Source organism: Saimiri boliviensis, chromosome 1 (assembly GCF_048565385.1).
Source record: "Saimiri boliviensis isolate mSaiBol1 chromosome 1, mSaiBol1.pri, whole genome shotgun sequence".
In the NCBI taxonomy this organism is placed as follows: Eukaryota; Metazoa; Chordata; class Mammalia; order Primates; family Cebidae; genus Saimiri; species Saimiri boliviensis.
The window spans coordinates 290,612,151-290,637,720 of record NC_133449.1 but is presented as its reverse complement, the minus strand read 5'-3'; the positions used below and the strand labels follow the sequence as shown (position 1 = coordinate 290,637,720).

At 40.0% G+C, this 25,570-nt stretch overlaps 1 protein-coding gene across 12 annotated transcripts in view; it reads right to left on the bottom strand.

Annotated features, from left to right (window-relative positions):
- Positions 1 to 25,570, bottom strand: part of CTNND2 (catenin delta 2) — a 937,699-nt gene that overhangs the window by 228,170 nt on the left and 683,959 nt on the right. The gene's annotated exons all lie outside the window — the stretch shown is intronic.

Sequence of the window (25,570 nt, the reverse complement as noted above, 5' to 3'; positions counted from 1 at the left end):
ACGATGCTTAATAGGGATATGCTCCAAACATTTCAAAGGAAACAGAAGCGAAGCAAGAGACTGGAAGAACTGACACGAGGAGTTTTATCTCAGAAGACCTGTAGAAATAAAAACGTCTCTTACATGAGGGACAGAACATGTGAGGCGAAGGCATGTTATGTTTAACTTAGGCATGTGATTCAACAATGAAAGCACACTACATTTTACTGTTCTTTTTTATCAAAAGAACATTCTAATCTTTCATACGTAAATGCAAAGTATTTTTGCTGTGTATTTCGAGATGCATGTTGTCCTGGCTGCCCTTTGATTTGGGGAACAATTTTAAAATTTAAATTAGAAACAAAATAAAATGGCTACTTAACACACAGGCTAGTTCACAGGGTTTTCATGAACAAAGCTGCATCTGAAAACTTCTGCATGCATATGAAAAAAGAGCATGATTCATCCAGTAGTACTCTTCATTTTTTCTTTTTTTATGCTTCAGTGTTCTTCAGGGATTGAAGAATTGGCACTTTCTCTACTTAAGTTTTTGATTACAGAAAAACTCATTTATGCCACAGATGTGCTGGGACACCTGGCTACATCCCCGGGCTCTTTGAACAGTGTCCAAGTGCTGCTCTTTCTATGAGGTGACTCTAACCACACCATTTAAAACTGCATTTGGAACCACACCCTCACCCCAAGCCGGCATTCTTCTTTACCTTCAAGTGCTATTGAATCTTTCATAGGACTTGTTCATGTTCTAACTTGTCATGTGTATTATTATTGCCTGTCTGCTATTAGGATGCATGTTCTGGGAGGAAACGTCTCTGTTATATATCCCTATCCCCAGTGCAATGCTAGATACACCATACATGTTCACTAAATATTTGTCAAATGAATGGAGAGGGTTAATTAATATATTATTTGCCTCCTTGGTGTTTCTCAGCTTTGCTAAAATAGTATTTTCAAAATTAAGAAATATCCCTCTTTAAAGAAAAAAAAACTCTTTTGTGAACAGTCAGGAATGTATCCAGAGGTGTCAGCCCCGTGGCTCTTCCAACCTAGCTTACAAACAAAATAGAACATGCTTCATTCATACAGGGTGGCCTCTGATAATTCCAAATATGCCAACAGGAATCATTTTCATTAATCAGCAAATGAAAGCAGAAAAAGTGGAAATCCTCAGTGCCCTCTTGGCCTCTAAATCCCTAATTTGGAAACCATGAATGCAGCGTTTCACATATGGCGCCTGCATGAGAACATGCCAGGGAAGAAACAGGGAGGGATGAGGAGGGACGGTATGGCTGAGGGGTGATGGTTGCCCTCCTTGAGGCTGGTGACAACACCTGGGTAAGGAGGACTGAAGGGACTTTTGGGTCAACTAAGGAAAGAGAAAAAGAAGGGCAAAACAACTTTGCCTAACTTACAGTTTGACCCAGGGCTTGCTTGGCACCTGCGCCAGAGAGATGTTTGTATTCCTATATAGATGTGTCTTGTACATGCACCCAGATTACAAGCCTATCCACTTCATTATAGTGCTTAAGAAGGCATATTCCACTTGTACAAAAAAGGTTAAACTATCAACATCACTCTCTCTATGTGTGTATATTTTCAGATGTGTGATTTAGTTCAAGGTTCTCTGAGTTTAGTTACTTTAATAAAGATGAAACCATTAAAAAGAGATAACAAATCCATTCTTACAGTGAACCTATTGGTTATGTACTAAAAGCAGATGGCATCATCAATCAATCTATGCATTTCATTTACATGTATATATTTTAGCTATACTGGATGTTACAATTAATATTCCTAATTTATTATATTTCCAATTCATATGATTTAATGAATTAAGTGATTAAAATATTATTCCAAAACATTAAAAGGGAAAGTGAATTCAAACTGAATGTGGCATGAATTCTTTTTTTTTTTTTTGAGATGGAATCTTACTCTGTTGCTCATGCTGGAGTGCAGTGGCCTGATCTCAGCTCACTGCAACCTCTGCCTCCTGGGTTCAAGTGATTTTCCTGCCTCAGCCTCCTGAGTAGCTCAGATTACAGGCATGCACCACCACGCCCGGCTAATTTTTTTAGTAGAGATGGGGTTTCACCATGTTCGTTAGGCTGCTTTTGAACTCCTGATCTCGTGATCTGCCTGCCTCAGCCTCCCAAAGTGCTGGGATTACAGGCATGAGCCACTGTGCCCGGCCTGAATGCAGCATGAATTCTTAATGCTACAATGAAAACAAAATGTTTTCGGTATGGCCCTAATTAATGCCATATACCCAAATTTATAGTGAAATTTTTCAGTTTGATTTTAATCTACGTAGGTAAACATAAATACGACAATTTAACCTTTTTCTTTTGCTCCAATTTATTATGTTAATTGGAAATATAATAAATTAGGGTCACCAGATCCTCTATATTAAAACTTGTTTTCTTGGGACTGGATTGTATCTAAGAATGTGAGACTCCTACTTTGATTTTCTGAAGCCAAACATGACTCAGAGTTAACATGTAAATAGCCACATGTGTGATATGGGATGGCCAGATCCTTGGTCCTCCCTCCTTCCCCTGCAGCCTCCCCTCTCCCATCAGGACCAGAAGGGAGGCCGTGACACGGACTCCAGTCCTCTTGCTTCTGGGGGCTATGTGTGGGTCTGCTGCTGTCCTCTTTGCTTTCCTTCTGTTTTGCTTTTCTGCAGGACCCTTCCTTTCTCCAATTTCTTGCACCCAATCCATCTACCAGTTTCTCCTGATACCTAACATGAAATCTTTCCAAGCTTCCAAACAAACCTATTTAAACACTCAAAAAGTACAGTTTTCTGAAAATCTATCAGAAGAAACTTGTCTTCTTTGAAATGGCACCTGTATGTCTTGTTCCCCAACATGGTGAGCTGTCTAGTTCCAATTTATCCCCTGCCCATCACTCCACATCCAGCAAGCTGAGCCCAGGTTTTAGTTAACATATGATCATTGCAGGTCAGGTTACCCTCTTCTCACAATATTTCTTTAATCATCTTCATGCACAATTGGTTTTTTGTTTGTTTTGTTTTGTTTTTTTTTGAGACAGAGCTGTGCTCTGTCACCTAGGCTGGAGTGCAGTGGCGTGATCTTGGCTCATTGCAACCTCCATATCCAGGGTTCAAGTGATTTTCTTAGTAAAGATGAGGTTTTGCCCTGTTGCCCAGACTGGCCTTGAACTCCTCCTGGCCTCAAGCAATTCATCCACCTCATCTTCCCAAAGTACTGGGATTACACACATGAGCCACTGTGCCCGGCCTCACGCAGAATTCTTTAACAGTCAAATCTTGAAAGAGTCTAAGTTCAATAGCATTAAAATAAAGTCAGTACAATGGTAGTTTATATACATCTTATATTTATATATAATTCAATAGTAAAATCAAATGCCATAAAAGAGTGCCTGTCACAACGTAGTAAGTGAATAAATATTTATCAGATGAATGGTGCAGCTGGTTCTCAGGTATTTCTCTCTGTCTGTCTGTCTCTCTCTCTCTTTCTTTCTCTTTTAGAGCAGGTTTAGGTTCACAGCAAAATTGAGCAGAAAGGACAAAATTCTCATGTACTCCCTATCCCCCACACAAGCACAGCCTCCCCCACTATCAACAGTCTGCACCCTGGAGGTACATTTGTTACAGTGGATGAATCTACATTGACACATTGTTATCACCCAAATTCTATAGAGTTCAATAGTCTAAAGTTACATTACGGTTCAGGCCTGGTGCTATACCCTCTATTCTTACTAAATGTACAATGACATGTATCCTCCAATTATAGTTTCATCCAGAATAGTTTCACTGCCCTAAAAAATCCTCTGTGCTTTGCCTATTTATCCCTCCCTCTCCACTAACCCCTGGCAACCACTGATCTTTTTACCGTTTCCATGATTTTGCCTCTTCTAGAATTTCAAATAGTTGGAATCATATATATGTAGCCTTTTCAGATTGTCTTCATTTTGTTAGTAATATAAATTTAAGGTTTCTCCATGTCTTTGCTAGAGATCTCATTTCTTTTTAGTGTTGAATGCTGAATAATACTCCATTTTCTGGATGTACCACAGTTTATGTATTAATTGACCTACTGTAGGACATCTTGGTTGCTTTCAAGTTCTGGCAATGTTGTATAAAATTGCCATAAACATTTGTGTGCAAGTTTTTGAGTAGACATAAGTTTTCAACTCCTTTAGTAATACCAAGATGTGTCATTGCTGGATAACATGATAAAAGTATGTTTAGTTTGTAAGAAACTGCTATGCACTCTTCCAAAATGGCTGTTCCACATTCCCACCAGGAGCAAATGGGAGTTCCTGAGGCTCCACATCCTCTCTAGCCATTTGGTGTTGTCACTGTTTGGATTCTGGTCATTCCGATAGGTGTGTAAGTGGTATCTCATTGTGTCTCCTTCTCTTTTAAGACTACCTGTGTGATTCAGATTTATTTACATTAATACACATGATTAAAATGAAAACAATGAATGTTGGAATACATATGGGAAAATGATAGCTTCATTTAGATCTTGACTGAACAATTCTCATATCTTCTACTTTCCCGAATATGATAGAACTGGACACGGACCAGAAGGGACCTTTCATACATGGCCTGAATAGACAGTCTTAAACTCACTTACTAAGTGATTCTTTGATAGATAACTGACCTTAGTCAGTTGTTCCTGTGTAAATGGCTCATATTTACTTTTCTGCTTAGGTGTGCACTTTAGGAATCTAGATGAGAGTAAGCTACAAGGAGTAAGGAGGGTGGAGGCTGGTGAACCCCATCCCCGGGGGAAACAAAAGATGAATTAATCAGTCAAACAAAGCAAACCCATGCCCTACTGCCTGTCTTTTGTTTGTTTGTTTTTGCTTTTTAGCTTGTTTACAGTGAGGTCATTCTTGAACTTGATGCAGATAATCTCTGGGGAATGAACACTAGAATGCATTCTCAGTTTGCATCAGGGGAGAATAAAAATGGCGTTCAGACCTTTGCCCTAAAATACACTGCTTTAACGTATGTTTACAACCTAAATTCCAGAACTGAGAGTATCTAAAAATCAGGCAGGAGAAGGATGCAGTTGGTTTCTTCCTTGTCTTTTCCTTACAAGGAAGAATATATCTAAGCCTTTTAAATCAGAAGACAAATGGATAGGCAATTAAATTACACACAAGAGAAATCCAAGTAGTGCAATAGCACCTACTGCAAAAACAGGGCCTCACCACTTAATGGATTTGTTACTCTTAACATAATATGCATATGTTGACAATAGCATATATTTGCCAATGAATTAGCTATTATCATTAAACTTATATCAACATCAATGAATAACTTATAGCATATTAAATTATAGCAGTGTTGGGATGTTTATGACAGTCTTCATAAAAGTGTAATGATAATGATGATGTATAGTGGATAAAAAATTACTTTAAACAGCTTGCAACGGAATTCCTCTCAGGAGGTATCTGCCTTTATTTGAAAAAGAAAAATACTATGAGGTTACTTAGAGGATAGTGAGACCCTTAGGGTTTGGCCTACTAGGCATTCAGGGCAACAGAAGAGATTGCAAAAGGAGGGATTTTGAGCTGGGGAGAGAAGACAGAAAAAGCTGGAGTAGCTTTTGTCAGCCTATTATCTGGTGAGACAAGGACCTCAAAACAGGTAAGGACCTGGGTGTGTACTGCTATTGCTCTCAGGAATCTTTCATTTTAAGTAAAATGGATATATCTTTGGGCTTCTGGGTTCATGTCGAAAGAAACTAGGCTGTGCCTGAGACTCAAAGTAAATTTTAATAATAGTGTGCAAGACTGTCACTACATACTATATATACATAGAGTGTATCTCATATATCTATGCATACACATACACACAATGGATACTATGTACTATAGTATTTATTTCCTTCAGATACTTAGGAAAACTCAAGTCCCAATGTCTGAGAACTGGTTTATAGAAAGAGCTGATTAAAAAGAAGATAAGGGAATGCAGTGATTTTTACTAAATTTTCAATTAACTGTTACTTTTCAATGGTGCTGGGTTTGAGAAAGCTTTTGTAAATGATATCATTAGTATGCATTCATTTTTAATATTAAGACTTTCAATAATTTTTCTGCTAAAAGGCTACTGGAAGGTACAAAGTTTGTGAATTCCAAACCAGAGGTATGTAGAAATTGCAGTTATCAGTTTGTAATAACTGAAATCGACCCTTACTCTTATTGCAAAATCAGTTAAACAGTCAATGTTTCTGCAAAATCAGTTAAACAGTCAATATTTCTACAAAATCTGAACCGAGATATGTCCATGTAGGTGCCTCTAAATAATATAGAAGTATATTTCGTAAAGAGAGAGAGGTTCTCAAAAATAATTTCCACAAAAAAAAGTTTCCTAATTTTTTGGTTTGTATTACTTGGTGTAAATTTTGAGCTGCCCTTGCAGATACTGAATACAAAAATGACAAAGCATTGACAATTACAAAGAATGCCTCCACTAAATCTTACTACATTCTAACTCAACTCAAAGTTTATAAATTGGGTTTAGGGTTTTCTGTGACTTTTTATTTCCACATTTAGATATTTTGTGATGTTAGAATCCCATGATTTTCTCTAAATCACAAAAAATTTTATAATTTTTTTAGTGAAAATTATTTTTGAGAATCTCTCTCTCTCCCTCCAGTTGTATGAAATGGCTTGTGTTCTCCGTTCCATAGGTGAACCAAGATGAGTTATGTTTTTCTAGATTACAGTTTAGAGAGAAAGTATGTTGCAGTGATTGGAGAGGCTGCCTTGGACCTAGGTTCAAATCAAATCTTAAAACCTATGTCCCCCAGGTAAGTTACTTAAATGCCTGTAAAGCACGAACAAAGTGTGAACCTACATCATAGGTTATTTTCAGGATTAAATGATATTTCAAAAGTGAATTAACAAAGTGCTCAGCAAACACTATATGTCACAGAACTATCTTCCCCTTTTTAAAGGGTATTCTTAATTGCTTTCTTACTTGGTCAAAATATAAATTCATTTAATAAAATGTTGATATGTGCTAGTGAAAGAAATACAATTTAGGGTTTAAGTTTATAAATTGGGTTTAGGGTGTAAACTGTATATATCAAGTAGATCTCTCGCTAACTGTGAGATGAGCAGTGAAGTTTTCTGGATATTCATTCTGAGAGTGAAGCAGTCATGGAGGTCAAATGTACCTCAAAGCTGTTTTTTTCTGACAACTGTTTTTCTGAGAGCAGACACCCTCCACAAAACAGACTTGTCAGTTCTCAGAATTGCTGAACACCATAAGTGAGTTTCAACTTTACTCTCGAAGTGCACCCAGGAAAGGTCTCTCCATTTTTTTTTTAAACACACAAGAAAATTTAAGTGACTCCTTGAGTCTCTTCTCTAAAGACACCACTCAGGAAATGTGATCTTGATAAGTCTAATGGTTTGTATTACTTGGTGTAAATTTTGAGCTGCCCTTGCAGATACTGAATACAAAAATGACAAAGCATTGACAATTACAAAGAATGCCTCCAGTAAGTCTTATTACATTCTAAGTCAACTCAAATGTGAATTTTTATTTCCGCATTTAGATATTTTGTGATGTTAGAATCCCATGATTTTCCCTAAATCACAAAGTGTTGATAAAACCAGACTAGGAAGCACCTAAGTAATTCTAGGGCCTTGAATAACTGCTTCCCTTGAATAACTTTGTAACATCATCAGTCAGAGGCAAATATTGTATGTAGCTGCAGGGTGTCTTTCTCCTCCCAAGACCATGCTCCCAAGTTTAAAGGCTACACTTACATTTACTTTCTCTCTCTCGGACTGCTGTCGTATCTCTGCAGATCTGAACACACAGTCTCTTCAAGCAGATATATGCTCTATTTCACAGTAGGAGATTTATTCCATTGGGTGTTTCATAAAAATACATGCTGCATATAAACCATGGAATATTATGCAGCCTTAAAAAAGATGAGTTCATGTGCTTTGCAGGGACATGGATGAAGCTGGAAACCATCATTCTCACAAAAAAAACCACAGGAACAGAAAACCAAACACTGCATGTTCTCACTCGTAAGTGGGAGATGAACAGTGAGAACACACAGACACAGGGAAGGGAACATCACATACTGGGGTCTGTCAGGGGGTTGGGGGCTGGGGGTATGATAGCATTAGGAGAAATACCTACTGTAGATGATGGGATGATGGGTGCAGCAAACCACCATGGCACGTGTCTACCTATGTAACAAACCTGAACGCTCTACATACGTATCCCAGAACTTAAAGTATAATAATAATAATAATAATAATAATAAAAGAATACATGCAAGGGTTTATTATATCAATTACATATAGTTAGTACTAGACCCTAAAACAAAGATTCACTGTCTATAAAGATGGACATTAAAATATTTAAAGATGGATGGTGAGGGTTGACACATTCTTTCTCTCTCACTTCTCTGAATTCTGATCTTTTGGCTTCTTTTGTGTGTTGCTGGACAGCTCTCATCCTTTCCAACTGATTGAGCAGAGGTCTCTCCTTTGGGACCTGGATTAAAGTCCTTGCCTGGACTCCAAATCTACTACTAGCCTTTGTTACTGGTTTTAGCTTTTTAAGTCCTTGCTTCCCACCTAACTGAGCAAATATTTGAACTTGAACTTGATTTTGAGAAAATCTGCCACTACTATGGCACTTAAGCAACTGAACATTAGAATGATCTTCATTTTTAATCTATAATAAAATGAAGACACCAGTTACCATCCTTATTATTTAACATTGTGGTGGATGTGATGGTCAATATAGTAAAATTGAAAAACTGAAATAAGGAGGTGAGTCATTTGGCAAAAAGACTCATGATTATCAAGACTGATGAAAAACCTTTTGGAATTAATGAGAAAATTCAGTAAAATAGAAGCTTAAAATTTTAAAAGTAAAAGCTTCCTCATGGACATATATATATATACACACACACACACACACACACACACACACATATATACACACATATATATGTAAATTCATACTTTTCTCATATACTAATTTTACATAATATTCCCACATACGTAATTTTCTCATAAAAATAATTGCTCAGAATATTAATAGAAAACGATCCCATTCAGAAAAGTGATATGGAATAGAGAATACTTAGGAAATAAATATATTATGAATTGGAAAGTTTCTTTATGAAGAAAACATGTATTTACTGAGATACAAAAAGCACATGTCAATAAATGTAAATGGAATATCACATTCCTTCAGTATTATAAAGATTTCCATTGGTCTCTAGATTAATTAAATATTAAAGCATTCAAATCCAAAGCCCAGTAAATTTTAAAGTTGTTTCTGGACACAATGACACTAAAGTTCATCTGGAAGAATGAACATGAGAAAAACACAGGAAAAATAAAGAATGATGGAAAGATGAACATATTCTAAAGCACCAATACACAGAACAATATGAAATGACCCCAGAATCAACAGATAACAATCGGAGAGAAGAAAAGACTCCATACAAGATACACATGTTTACAACACTTTAGGATTTCATCACGAAACATTATGGATTCGATACCTAGAATTAGTAAAAACAGGCTCACCACTTAGCAGGGAGAGAGCATTTGATTTTTTCATAATGACACAAAGTAAATACCAGATGGATTAGAAATGTAAATGTAAAAGATAAAACAAAAAAGCACTGGGGATGTACAAATGGGTATTTATATACTACTGGGAAGAACTAAGGTTGATACAAAAGCCAGGAGCCATAATGAAAAAGACTGAGGCACACATACTATCAACAAACTTAAGTAGTGAGGAAAGACCTAAAGAAAACATTGGCTATGAACATGATAGACAAAAGTTTAGACACTTAGCATTGCTAAATTCTTCCTTTAACCAATCTATTGGATGTAAAATGATATCTCTTTTTAGTTTTAATTTGCATTTTCGTAATTGCTAGTAAGGTTGAGCCTTGGAATAAATTTTTTTACCGAAGAGGTAAAGAATCAATATGAATAAAATTAAAGTACTTTACTGAGCAATATAAACAAACACATAAATAAGTATAAGAAAATGCTCTGTTCATGAATGAAAGGAGTGAATATTAAAAAGGCTATAAATTCTCCAAAATGTATTTACACTTTTAACACAATTTCAGTCAAAATTCAAGGGATTTTCTGGAAGATGACAAAATGATTATTTTCATCTGGAATCTTAAGCAAGCAATAAAAAGTAAGAATATTTCAATAAGGAGGAATACAAGAGGGAAATTATTTTATCTCATTTATAAATGCTACATAAAGCCTCCATAATTAAAGTGTTGTGGTATTGATGTAGAGTCAAGATGGCTTGGCAGAACAGAAGGGACAACCAGGAAACAGCCTGGGGTACTTCAGCGCTGATATGTGACAAAATAATTACAAGTCAATGTTAAAGGCGCGAATCGTACCAAAAGGTCTTAGGGAAGCTGACTATACATCACGTACATTAAAGAATTTAAGAACTAAATAAACCAAATAAGGACAAAAAAAAAGTTAAAGGAATATCTATATGATTTCAAGGATGAATACGGAATCCTGAACACAAACAAGAATGGAAGCAATCTAATTCCAAAAGTAATAATTGTACACCGATACAAGATATCTCGTCAGCTTTAGTATCCTAGTGATACTGACTTTGAAAGTTTAAATACAATTTTAATATATCCTCATAGGGAAGCACACTATCCATACTAAAGTTAGAATACCTCTGATGGTTCAGGTGTTCACTTCCTTTTCTTTCTCTTCCTCCACCCCCTCAATATAATAAGAATAGAGTGTGACACTGGGTAGTTTTACAGAGATACTTTAAATAAAGATATAAGATTGTCTGGGTGTCATGGCTCATGCCAGTATTTTGGGATGCCAGTTTTGTGCAGATGAATTGAGATCAGGAGTTTGAGATCAGCCTGGCTAACTGGGTGAAACCCTGTCTCTACTAAAAATACCAAAAATTAGCCAGATGTAGTGGTATGTGCCTGTAATCCCAGCTACTCAGGAGGCTGAGTCACAGGGATGACCTAACCCAGGAGACCAAGGCTGTAGTGAGCCTAGATGAGGTGTCCCCAAACTACGGCCCGCGGGCCGCATGCGGCCCCCTGAGGCCATTTATCCGGCCCCACGCCGCACTTCAGGAAGGGGCACCTCTTTCATTGGTGGTCAGTGAGAGGAGCACAGTATGTGGCGGCCCTCCAACAGTCTGAGGGACAGTGAACTGGCCCCCTGTGTAAAAAGTTTGGGGATGCCTGGCCTAGATCATGCCACTGCACTGCAGGCTGGATGACAGAGCAAGACTCTGTCAAAAAACAAATCAAAATAAATAAAATAAACAAGAAATGAAGATATAAGACTGATAACAAACGCTCTTCAAAGTCTGGTCTTATTTTTTAAAAGAAATAATCAGTCCTTTCTCTTGAGCATAAATATCTACTTTCCAGGTGAACAATTACTAATCTAATAATCTCTTCCTTTGGAGGGGATAAAATACAGCATATTTATTTGTCTGTGGCAAAGCGAAAGTCACACATTGTTCAGCATCTCTAAGATAATTTTGAATGACGTCACATAAATTTTGAAAACACACACTCCAAAAAGTAGATATGCAACTTAATTCTTTGAAAATGACTAAAACAAAGCTGGATATGGTGGCTCATGCCTGCAGTCCCAGCACTTTGGGAGGCTGACGCAGGCAAATCACAAGGTCAGGAGTTTGAGACCAGCCTGGCCAAGATGGCGAAACCCCGTCTCTACTAAAAAACAGAAAAAATTAGCTGGGCGTGGTGGCAGGTGCCTGTAATCCCAGCCACTGGGGAGGCTGAGGCAAGAGAATTGCTTGAACCTGGGAGGCGGAGATTGCAGTAAGCTGAGATCTCGCCACTGCACTCCAGGCCAGTGACAGTGTGAGACTGTCTCAAAAAAAAAAAAAAAAAAAAAAAAAAAAAGAAAATTACTAAAACATCCAAGAATGTGAATGTAAGGGGCCCACAAATACTACCCACAAAGGTTTCATTTTATGAGAATGGGACAGTCGGTTGCTTGGCAAATGTTTCCTGCGGGGCTTGTCCACTCGAGGTGCTGGAGCGTAGAGGAAGTGAGACGGGCCAAGGTCCCTGGCGGAAAATGTCCAGAAGCCCGTGGAGTCAGGAATCAAGTAAAGAAACCAACAAGAGAGGAACTGTGGCCCTTGCAATAATGAAAACTGGAGGCAGCTTTCCTGAAAGAGGACCTCGCAATTTTCTAGTCAGTATTTTGTATTCTTTTCCTTAAAGAAGATCTGCTAAACTGTACAAGTTTTGGGTCCACCAACACCTCGGTTCTTCTGGGAGATAAGAAGCAAAAAGAAGTCAGAGAAGGAAGAAAGGATGGATAGCATGTGATGGTGTTGCTGGGGAGTGGGTCAGGGGATCTTCAAGCAAAGACTCAGTGCCATGGAGTGACAGAGACCCCAGAGAGAGGGTGACCTGGAAGGCCTGTGTGCCAGGGCTGAGCGGAAGAGAGACAGAAAGGAGGGGGAAGCGAGATGAGGCTGCAGGGCCCCGGGTTTACTCTGAGGAAGACAGGAATTTGAGTTGCGCTAGCTCACTGCTTTAAAGACCACGTGTCACGGGAAGACAGACTGGGTCCCAGCTAGGGCCACTGCCCTTGTCCAGGTACGAAAACCACAGCAGCTTCCGACTGGTTGATGGGAGTACAAGTGCTAAAAATGGCCAAATTCTAGGTCTGTTTTAGAGATAGGGTGGTAAATATCAAGTCTGACTGAAAGGAAGGAATCACACGTGACGATGATTTGGGGCCTTGGGCTTTTAATAATGAGTGTGTTGATAATCATCACGGCAGTGGTTCTGGTTGACTGACAGATGGCAAAGCAGTTCAGAAAGACACAGCCCCTCATTTAAATTTCTATGTTACTGGGATGACAAAACCATACACTTTAAAAACTGCTATTCTTTTGTTCATGCAAAATGGAAAATAACATCTTTCTAAAATATGAAATTATGCTAAGTATACATGTAGAAATAACAGAGAAATTGGTTTTTGTCTTAGCCTTTGGTTATAACAAATGAGTATTAAAGTAAAAGTAATATATTCCACCAAAAGGAGTTATGACAGAAAAGTTGAGAAAACTTTCTTATGTATTTATTTTAATTTTAAATTAAAAATATCCTGACTTTAAAAAATTTAAATCACCTGAAGACTTTCATTGAGTCAACAAAAACTATACAGAATATAATTGGCTTTATTATATATATTACATGATGGAAAGTTTTTTTTTTGTCATTCATGTACTTTTTTCTTTCTATTTTAGGTTATGAAGTCTCCCATATGTTTTGAAGATCTATTTTTGTAGTAGTAAAAGGCAATGCTTAACCACACTAAACCGGTTGAGAAAATAATTCCAGTTCTGTTCAGTTCAGCTGATATTTATTAAGCATCGGTCTCCATTCCCTGGGGTTGTCATAGTTTACTGAAGGGGATGCACACAAGAACAAATGCAGTATACGAAGTGTACAGGAAAGTCACAAAACCAGCTTCCTTAGGAAATGGGGTGGGGTAATTGTTTCTGGGAGAAGTAACAGCAGAACTGATTTCTTGGGAGTTGAAAAGCTGGTGACCTGTACAATGTAGCACATGATTAAACTCTGAAATGCTTGGAGTGCAGTAAGTCCACGCTTTGTAAAGTCGAGGGCACATATGGTAAGGTTCAGAGAAAGGGCAGGCATCAGTATGCCACACAATGGTACCTCTTCTTGGCCGTTAAACTCACCCAATGATTGGGGGGCATTATTTTTCATACCAATAAAGACTTGAAGACTTTACGAAGTAGAATTCAAGATGTATGGAAATTTTAAAGCCAAAGCACAGAATTTATGAGCGTGGCATGTTTCTAGAGACCTGCTCTGGTCAACAGGCCCTGATTCCTGCAGCCCACATGGCTGAGGGCTGGCTCCGCAGAGAGAGCAGCAGTGGAAGGTTGGAGTGTGGGAGGTGGCCTTGGCAAGGGCCCCCCGCCAGCACAGAGCCTTTCCCGGAGGTAAGAGACGAGCAGTGTGGGGGATGTTGGGAAAAGACCAACGGGAGCTGGTGCTGAAAACCAGATAAATGAGGAAATAACCACATACATGTGATAGAATCCACACCTGGTTTCTGGCCAGGAATGACATGGGAAGTGGAGGCAATGAAGGAACGAGAACAAATTTGAGTGCTGGTTCCAAAAAAGAAATTATCCATCATGAAAAGTGTATCTTAGCTATTACATGGTTTGACCATTTACCTGACAGCTAGAAATTTACAGTCTTAACGCACACAAGGGTTCTACATCTCTCAATCATCTTTGTTCAAGTCAACTGAAATGTTTTTACTCAAATAGCTCTGTGTTCTGAGCCCCAGCAAGGTAACTGGTGGAACCATCTCGTGTTTCTGCAGTTAGCTTTGCCTCCACAGTCAGAGGGTGGAGGCCGCTGGGATCCCAGAGACTGAGCAAAAAGGAACACTTAGAGCTCCCGGAGCTCCCCCAGGAGACTGCCAGATTCGACCACTGTAGCCAGCTGTTTTCACAAACAGAACCACGTCAACCTGATTTTCTCACGTTTCTACTGAACGCAAAGAAAGCTGTTACCTGGGAAATCTGTCTGCAACAAGGCAAATTAAAACATGGTTTATTTAATGATGCTTCTCAGCTGATTAAATGTTATTCACTCTTCATTTTGTCCCAAGCAGAACATTTATATGACACTTGGATCTTGGTGTAAGAAAATACACATTTGGTGCATCTGTGACCTTTGAAATTTACAAAATTATGTAACAAAAAATCTCATCAAGTGCAATGCATCCCACACTGAAGTGTCATGCTAATAGAGAAGGAGACTTCATTCTAGCCAGTAAATAGATGGTCACTGCAGAAATTCTGATGGCATCACAACCCTCCTAGCAATTCGGAGGTTAGTACTGCTATGTTACATGCATGTCTATAATTTTATATGCACATATAATGTCATACATATATAACAATGTATGACATACATGTCTATAAGTAGATGTATACATTTAAAAGAGAAAATAATTTAGAAAGGTCTTCTCCTCCTTCCCTCACCAGAAGGGGATTCATTCAGTTCTTTACACTATTTTATTCCAATTTCAAGCTTGTAGCATTAATTTTCTTTTTTTCTTGTAACCTACCACTTGTGGGTTCAGAGGACCTGCCTGTAGATATTCTTCTTTTCAGTAATTAAAATAGCTACAGATGTTGAGAAGACTGTTATTTCTTTAAATTAATAATTTCAGTTGAAAGATTTTCAGTTTGGGATTGTACCAGATTCAATGGCTATAATCTCAATAATAAATAATAAAATGCTCTGATTTTCATCTGTTTTCTGAGATTAGTTCTTAGCAGTGAACTCTTAAAATCGTTAATGCATGAAATCTCAGGTTTACAAAAATCTTCTCTGTTTTATTTACTGATTTTCTAATTTTGCATTTAAAAGAAAACAGGCTATGTAAGTATCTTGGTTTGTATTTTTAATTCTTTAAAAATTTTCAGATGAGTTATTTGTTTTATTACATACAATTTTTCTCCAGACTGGAAGGAAGGCAATGATTATACTCTCAGTTTTTAATAGGCTGGTAGATGCTGAGGACTAAGAATGAAGCAGGGCCTTAGGGAAGAGTTTTTTGTCTTTTGTTTCTAAATTCTGCACACACAGTAGTCAAAGTCTGATGTAACCAGTCAGATCTTGTTGATCGCTGCTCAAAATCCTCTAATGATTCCCACCACATCCAGAAGACTGCTAGCCTTGGCCTTCAGTCCTGCCTGACCTGCCTGTGTCTTCTCTCTGCTTCCATCTTTCATTGTTTCTTACTTCGGCTTCCATCGCCCTGGGCTTCTGGAAATCCCTGAGCAGGTTGTTCTCCCAGAGTCTGCAGAGTGATTTCTTTTCCATCACATCCCCCAAACCTGATTAGCCATCAAGAATGATGGTATGACCACCCCTTCCCCTTCCCTTCCATGCTGAATTTTCTTCTCTAGGTTCCGTCTTAGCTCCATTTGCAACCTGATCTATTTCACATACTTATTGGTTGATTTTCTACTTCCACATTCACCCAGCAAGATGTCAGTGCTATGAGAGCAGAGATCTTGCCTGACTTACTCAACGCTGTGTCCCCAGGGCTGAGAGGGGTCCCTGGCACCCAGCAGGCATTCCCTATCTCGATGTTATCTTTTGACTGAATGTAGTTTTGACTATTAACTTTGAGCTTTTGCAGTAAATCCGATTGGAACGTTTGCCTTTTGGGAGAAATAGCATGTATCAAGCAGATTCACACTAGGGAGCAAGGACTTCCATTGTCTAAGAAGATATCTCAGAAACTCAGAATATTATACAACCAGGAATATCAGGACACTGGTCTGGCAAACATTATGCACCTCTAAAAGTGTTTTTCTTATAGCTTGATCATTTTATTTCATGCAGGGAGAGTAATTTTCCCACAAGTAGAAGACCAGCGCTATGTATAAAATGCCTCTGCACTATGTACACCTGCATCTTGTTTGTAGGAGCCAATGCTGAATATATTAGCTAATTATAGATATGCAGATGTCTTGTTTTCTTTAACACCAAAATATGTAAAAGCACGTGAAACAGTTTAGCATTCAGGTCCATGGATGAATATACAATTTCCATTAGATGAACTTGGGTTAAATGGTAAAAAGAAAGATAAAAGTCAGAACAATAAGGAAGATTATTCATAATTCAAAATCTTCACATTCTGCTGTCACTCCTCAGGCTTTAAGACACTAAAACGGGAAAAAAATCTAAATTGCAAAACAAATTATCATCCATTGATTCATTTCTTAGGATGTTCATCACAGAGAAATTAAATCTAGAGCCTAGAAGACTACCAAAAGGGGAAAAACATTAGCTTTGGGAACTCTGAGAGACAATATGAAAAACTGTTAGGTATTTATTAATCTAGATATGCTTACGGTGGGGGAAATAGTGATTTTGAATGAGAAATTAAGGAAACTGTGATTTGCATTGAAATTTTCAAAAGGGGATTTTCATAATGACAGTTGGGACTTATTCACTATATATGATTGATACATTTGCTTTCAAGACCATGTGGTCATTAAGATGGAATGGATTGATGTGACTAGCCAACCAACTAGTCAAAGGAATAACGTGCTATTAGTGGCAAAAAATCCTGAGCCTTATCTGAAGGAAGACAGCTCCATAGATCAGGATACAACGTGGCATCCTGCAGGCAGACATGCAGCTGCCCAGGGTTCCTCTAAGAGCGAAGAGAGCATTTTCCTCTCTACCACCCTGTAAGATGTCTATGTCTCAATGCCCAAAACCTGTGAATATGTCATGTCACACGGAAAAGGGGAATTAGGGTTGAAGATGGAATGAAGGCTGCTAATTACCTGATCTTAGAGTCTAACATGAACTATCTGGGTGGGCTCCATGTAATCACAAAATTCCTTCAAAAGCCAAAGAGAGGAGCAGGAGAGTCAGAACAGGAGGACGACAGTGTGAGACAGACTCAACCAGCCATTGCTGGCTTTGAGGAGCGAAGGGGCCATGGATCAAGGAATGCAGGTAGCCTCTAGAAGCTGGAAAATGAGAAAAAACGGATTTCGCCCTAGAGCCTCCAGAAAAAAACACAAACCTGCCAACACCTGGATGTTAACCCAGCGAGACCAATTTTGCACTTCTGAGTCCCAGATCTACAAGATAATAAGTGTATGTTGTATCAAGTCACTAAGGGTGTGATAATGTGTTACAGCAGCAATAGAGTGCTCATAGGTGGAAAATCTACTGCTAAGTTATGTGCTCATGAGCAGCACTTCAGGCTTCACTGAATACAAAGTGGCTGCTTTTATCAGCCCACCTAGGGACAGCAGTGGGTTGCTGTACCCGCTCATTCCCAAAGCCCATTCCGCTTCCTTCAAGACCATAACCAATAGATCATCCTCCTGCTAGGAATCGTTCTTTGGCTGATGGATCTATATTGCCTGGCCAAATGTAAGTCTGATAGGACCAAGGCAATCTCAATATGTGTGGTGTACATAGAAGAACCAAGGACAGGGCATTCATTGTCCTTTGTCCATTTTCTTGACTCAATGGCCAACTCATTGGCCACTGTCCATGAGTCACTGTTGAATGAATTTCTTTTCAGATAATTTTAATGAGGAGAGACAGAAAAAAGTTTTCCCAAGGTGGCAGATTGCACAATGGATGGCTAATCCTGTCTATACAAGCAAGGAATGGCTCATTAGAACTAGTGCCTTTTCAGATGAGTCATTCAAGAGAATACAACCTGGTCAACTGGGAAGATGTGCTCTGGTATTTTGCTTTTGGTTTTTGTCCTGTTAACTTCAACTTTCCAACAAACTAGGGAGGAAAGAGGTAGCTTTCCAAAAATGTTCTGCATCATCTTGTGCTCTTGTCTGCAACTCCTGTTATTAATATTTATCATTGGCCTTGTTCTGATAAACAGTCATAGGCAGTGCCTATGATTTCACTTGGAAAAGAATGAAGCATCAGAAAGGATGCAGAGGAACCTGAATTCTGAGGCTTCCTGCTCATTCATTTAATGGATGTCTCTGGTATAACACAGGAAATTCTTAGAGAGTTTTGGGGGCAGACCCTTTTTATGTCAGTATTTGACATTCTCCAGAGTCTAACAAGACCAAGGAATTTCAGGCCAACAATGTCTCCTAGGGATGCAAGCATTCTCTACCAGTGCCCAATAGCAAGTCACTAATCACTTTGCAAAAGGTAAATATCTAATGGTGGACTATGGTGGTCAGTATATTCAAAAGCTTAAGGTTATCTTTCTGCTGCTCCTACTAGCTTTTGCCATGAACTCCACTCTCTTTGGGTATTTGTTGCTGTTTGGGTAAAGCAGCTTGTGGATCTTAGGCATCCAGGTTGTGCCTGGTATTCTTAATTCACTGAAGACCTTGAGAGAGTCTTGTTGCTTGGGATCACCTTAAAAAAATAAATCCCTTCCTCCTTCCCTCCTTTCCTCCTTCCCTCTCTTCTTTCCTCTCTCCCTCCTTTTTTTCCTTCCTTCCTTCCCTCCTTTCTTCCTCCTTTCCTTCATCCCTTCCCCCTTCTCCCCTTCCTTCCTTCCTCCCTCCCTTCTTCTTCCTTCCTTCCCTTTCCTCTTCATCTGTCTTTTTTCTTTTTTCTATTTCTTTTTTTCTAATGAGACTTAACAATATCCCCCAATAGAAGATAGGATTTCTCCAGGATCCAAAGAGTTCTACCAGTGTTATATTTCTTACTCGTTTCAAGGCAGCATCAGGGAAATATTCTTTCACCACTTCATAAATATCCTCAATTCTTCAATTTTTCCTTGATGGGTTGTCCTCATAATTCTGAAGAATTGACAAGCCAGCCTCACCTTGTCATAGGAGTCGTGCTGGTGTCAATTCTTCCAGCCTTCTCATTTGTAAGCCTAATATCGTGACACCAGTAAAGTCGCATATCAAAGTATCTTATATCATTAGTAAGTTTGGATCCCTTCATAAAAGTTTTGGGGCATGGGTAAGGGGCATTTGTGTGAAAAGTGTTAAAACAGATTGTATGGTCTTTCAAATAAAGACAAATTAAGATTGGCTTTTTCTCAGAAACTAGGATTGGAAAAAAAGGGAATTTTTCAGATGTAAGCCCCTGGTGCCCACCAAGCTTCCTTTTTAGCTAGAACTATATTGAATACTGTCAAAGCCACAGGGAACACTGCTTTATTTAGATCTTAATAATCTATAAAGTCAACCCAGAAAAGCTGACTGCTTTGGTCAAATAAGCCATCTGTGTAGAGAGGTGTTGCAAGACAGGAGACCAGTCTCTGTGACATCCTTAGTTAATACAGATGTCTCCAGTCCCTTCCCAGGAAATCCATCTTGTTTTTGTTTGGGGATTGCTGGGTCTTGCTGGTGGAGAGGCATTTAGTCAGTGTGTGCAATCACAACAGGTATACCCACCATTTCCACCATGCCTGTCACCTCATGTGGAAGCTCACCCTGGCTTGCACATGGGGTGTGGCTGGGCCAGCTGGATATGAGACGAGACTTCTCATTTTGAATAGCCACCTTTCCCTTCTCTCTTTCTGAGCAACCTCCAATTCTTTAGTACAATGGCCAGGTCTAATTATACTGACTAAGCTCAGAGAATGTGGCTTTCCAACCAATTGCCATAAAAGTAGCTTCAGCATGTGGTCCCAGATCTCTTGCCAGGAGTGGCGGAAGAGTACTCCAGCCCTCCCCATGCAGTGGGGGTCACCTGGCTGTCCTCCTCACCCACTTCCACTATGACTCCTCCCACCATCACGAGAATGAAATCAAAATATTTCTTCAAGATTGCCATGTTTCATCCCTTCCCGAACCTCCATCAGGGAATTTTTCAAATCAGTGAACTTAAGCATAAATACTCTAAATTTCCTAGAACCTGATAGAGGAGAGAAGAATACCAATTTTGATTTCTTTTTTCTTCCAAGGTATTTAGGTTTTACTTATATGGACTTGTATGATGGGTTGAGTCATTCTCCTCCTTGAAGATGTCCACATCTTAATCCCTGTGAATATATGACCTTACATAGCAAAAGGGACTCTGCTGCTGTGATTAAGAAACTTAATGGGACAATTGTTCTGGATTATCTGGATGGTCTCAATGTCATCACAAGATGAAAGCAGGTGGGACAGAGTCAGGGAGAGGGGATGTGATGTCAGAGTCAGAGGTCAGAATGATGAACTCTGAAGACGAATGAAGGGGCCACAAGCCAAGGAATGCAGCCAGCCTTCAGAAGCTGAAAAAGCTAAAGGACAGAGTCTCCGCTCAGGACACCTTGACTTTAGCCCAGGAAAAAAACTTTGGAAAGCATTCAGCTCTGAAATTTTAGTCTCTGATGACAGAGTTCTTTCTTCAGTGCTCTAACTTTGGCATCCCTTAGAATAGGGTAGAGTTATTCCAGCCTGTGATAGGGGACCTAGTTCTTACTCCACCCCCCACCACCAACTCCACTCACCAGAAGTCACCAAATAGCTCCATCTTGAAAGGGGAGCTCTGTAAGACAATCGAAGGGAAGCATTCCTCTCTATTGTCCATGTCACCATGTTATAATTTGTACATGATATTGTTATTAGTGTCTTCACAAAATGAGAGAAAAACAGAAGAGTGGCATACACAAAGGAAACATTTAATTCTGGGTACGCTTCTCCATCACCTGTGAAGATGATTAAAATCCATAAAAAACATCAAAATTGAAAGCGTGTTTGTACTACACATAAAAGAATAAGGAGCAGCTTGGAGGTTGTGTCTTCTTCCCCAGTGGACAGGAAAGAGGGAAACTGGCTTAAAAGCCCCATAGGTGGTAGCAACAGAAGAAGAGCAGTTAGGTTAAGTAGAATTAAATGAGGAGAGTGCCAGGCAGTAGGTGAAGTCTGAGAAGTTCCCTTGGGATTCAACAGAACTGCAGACAGGAGCTTCTACTCCTCACATCTCCTGCCTCCTTCATTCAGTCCACACTTGGATTCCCAAAGCTCACCCAGACCTCCTAACAATGGCACTGCCATTATCTCCATGCTCCTTTTCATTTGTCTCCATTTCCCCTGAACACCTGCTGCAGACAACAGATTTGATCACCTGGGGTCATTATCAAGGACAGTCCCCACTTCTGTTCCAAAGCCAGAAAGGAAACTGCAGGGAACATATCCTTCTACATAAGGGAGCGCTGGGATGAGTCCCCAGCATCCTACTAGAACACCCTTTGCTGTCTCCATCACTGCTAGAGTTCAGGGACGTTTTGGCTTAACAAAGCTTGTGTGGGTCTGATCTCCTAATATATTGCACTGTTTCCAGGGAACATAATTTCAACTGCAAGATTTTTTTCTTCCAAACAATCTTTGGAAGTTGAAGACAGCTTGTATAGATCCACAGGAAACATAGAAATCATCCCGTAAGTATGATTAAATACAAATAATGAAAGAGTTAATGCCAACTCAGTGTTCTACTTGTCATACAAGAGGCAAATTAATTAAGAAGGATTGTTAAGTACAGAGGAGCAATGTGAATTTTGAAGAGCTCTTAGCAAAGCAGATTTTTTTTCTTACATTTGGAGCGTGGTTAAAAAGTGCACTAGGGCTAACAGACCAGAATAGTCATATAATGATCACCCATAGCTTTTCTTGAAACATTTAAAAAACATTTGTAATGCTGAAGTGCATCTAATAGGATATAGATGTGATAAAAATATTGTGGGAAAGTCTTGGTAAAAAGACACAGCTTTTCTAATCAGCATCTGATATGAAACATCTAACATGTGGTCAAGCCAGAAATTTGCATACAGTTAAAGTTAAGTCAACTGGGGCACTTGTTCCAAGTCAGGAAGGCTCTTTCCCTCCATTGCAATAACCGTTTCCAAGACGGCACATGCAGGTGACTAGAGAGCAGGGTCATTATGCATTTGCAGTTCCGCCAGCTTGAGGAGGTCTAAATCTTTAGATTCAGAATGAACTGGAACAATAACCTTAGCAAAGTTGGAAGAGCAGTGAGAGGCTCAAAAGGAGTAAGTCTTAAGATCATTTACATAGGGTGGATTCATGAAACAGAGAATGCAAAAATCTAGGAAAGCTCATAACTGCAATGAATTCTTAGGAGATGACAGTGCCTTATAATCTATGCATGGACGTCACATGATATGAAGCCTTCTTGTATTGCTTCTCTGTGTGTTTTGACAAAATGTTCTCTCCAGTTCTGTGAGCCAGAAAAACCTGGAGAATGTCTGGAAGAGACAAATCAAGAACATGACAGGTAAACAAGGTGCCTCTTCCTTGGATCAACGATGTAGAGATTTTCACTTGGAACAAGGCCTGAGCGTGCTAAGTCGGTAGCAATAAGAAGCCAGGTGTCACCAGGAGGAGAAAGGCCAAGGTTTTGCTGCCACTTCCTCCACAGACTAAAGCAAAAGAAATGACCAAAACACCAGATGAAGAAGTTTATGGTGGATATAAAGTTGAACTATGTCCCTGAAAAACGAACAGTTCTTCAGGTACCGGTCTTCTTCTCTAAACAGTGACATACCAAAAATACATCAAAAGGGCAAAGCACAGTGAGAAATCCCTCAGTGAGTCCTGGCTCCTTCACCTGTGATGCAAATGTGAATGAACTGACATTCACACAGGTCATTTGTTTCTTCTGCTCATTATTGAAAAGACACAAACCTTTTGTGAGTGGGTGGAGAGGTGGGTCGGGGGAGGGGAATAAAAAGAAGACCCATTAAAATAGAAGGGAATCATGGCCCAAAGAAGAAACGGAGTTCAAATAATCCAAAGTGAAATTTAGCAAACCCGGAAAGGAAACTTCAAAGAGATGTGAAAAATAGCTGCTGCATCATTCTTCGCAAGTCATGACCCAGCTTCAGAGATTGCTCTGTGACTCATGTCTGTTTTGCAAAGAGAACTTTGTGTACCTGGTGGTTTTAACCAGAAGTCTCGCCTCACTGAAAGGATAGCTCCATTCAATCACAATATTAGTCTGATTCCTTAACTTTCATTCACTATGGGCTATTAAAATGGTCTCCTGGTTATAAAGAAAAAGCCTTGTGGGGCATGGTGGCTCACACTTGTATTCTCACCACTTTGGGAGGCAAAGCCTGGACAATCACTTGAGCCTAGGAGTTCAAGATCATCTTGGGCAACATAGGGAGACCCTGTCTCTACAAAAAATAAAAAATTAGTGTGGCATGGTAGCCACTGTCTATAGTCCCAGCTTCTTGGTGGCCAAAGCAGGAGGATTGCTTGACCCCAGGAGGTCAAGGCTGCAGTGAACCCTGATTACATCACTGCACTCCAGCCTGGGAGACAGTGAGACCCTGTCTCAAAAAAATAAAAAGGAATAAGCCTGTCCATTTTACTACTTCCGCGCTTTCCCCCTCCCAATCTCTAACACCCCACCTCCTGAAGCAGGCTGGATGTGGGCTCCAGCCCCCTGGTGTGCTGCTCTTCCCCACCATCTCCTTCACCCTGTTCCTTCTCCTTTCTCATTGGAGGTGGGTGGGAGAAAGAAGAGGTGTTTCCTCACATAAAGGCAGGCCACCAGGCCACTGTCTATATCTGTGGGTCATCTCTGCCAAGGTGGCTCTCGGCTGCAACAGGGGTCAGTCAGGTGGCTGGAGCTCCTGCCACCCCACATCTTTGCATCACTGGCTCTGCATCTTTGAGGTGCACACCTCGCTTCACCCCTTCTCCCACACTCCTGAAGGAACACAGCGAGTCTCTCTAAATCCCTCCACTGCTTGTCTCTCTCTTCCCTATGACTCTGCTCTGGTCCATCTTCCTTGAAGGGACCTTTAGGCCAAAAGGAATATGGTCCTTGCTCAAAGTCTGGCTGAATCGCTGTATGATCTCCCTGCCATGCTTCTGCAGTCACCAGCTCAGAAGCTGAGCGACAGGCAGTTGGGGAAGAAGAGGCCGGCTTTCCTTTTGTGCTGCCTCCTACAAACTTTAAGGGCTATTCCCAGCCCCTAGTGGTTTCCTTTCCTCTTGCTCTCCTGTTAAACTTCTCAATGGAAAAGACCACCAAACCAGTAAGGTCTCTACTGCCCCTAGAGAGATTAGCTCTTGTATCAAGAACTGCGCCCTTGAACTTGGGCCCGGGGGAGCCATATCTGCTGAAGTCTCTACTCAGTCACCTCTGGAGCCAGAAGAGGTGTTCATCTGGCACCTCACACAGAACTGTCACGCTGACATCTGATGCTTCTCTGACATTTGGCAGAAGAGGCCTTTGTCGGAGGAGCCCTGAAGTCTCTTTAGACTGCAGGGAAAATCTTCAAGGCCAGGACGAGCCTCTTGATGCCTACAGGTTGCTAGAACCACCTTAGATTTAGGAAGAAAAGGAGGAGAGAGGAGAGTTAAAAGGAGCAGGCAGTGGAGACAGGAGAGCAGGGAGGTGTAAGGGTACAATGTGCAAAAAAAAAGTTGCAGGCTGAGCGCGGTGGCTCCCGCTTATAATTCCAGCACTTTGAGAGGCCGAGGCGGACAGATTGCCTAAGCTCAGGAGTTCGCGACCAGCCTGGGAAACATGGTGAAACCCTGTCTCTACTAAAATGCAAAAAATTAGCCAGGTGTGGCAGCGTGTGCCCATAGTCCAGATACTTGGGAGGCTGAGACAGGAGAATTGCTTGAACCTGGGAGGCTGAGGTCGCAGTGAGTCTAGATTCTGCCACTGCACTCCAGCCTGGGAGACAGAGCAAGACTCCATCTTAAAAAAAAAAAAAAAAAAAAAAAAAAAACAGAGAGAGAGAGAGAGAGAGAGATGCATTTGGCAGGGGATAGCAGTGGGCCACGCGGCCTGGGATCCTGTGTCTCAACTGTCCCATCTATCAGTAAGTAAAAACACAATCGAATCACCATGATTTGGTGTCTCTGGATGCCTTCTTACTCGGCTTATCCCCCGTATTCTGAGTCCGTGATTCTGCCTTACCTTGCAGGTTGATCTATACCTCCACGCAGCGGTATTTGTCCTCTTTAGTTGTAATTCTGTCCCAGGCTGTTAGCAAT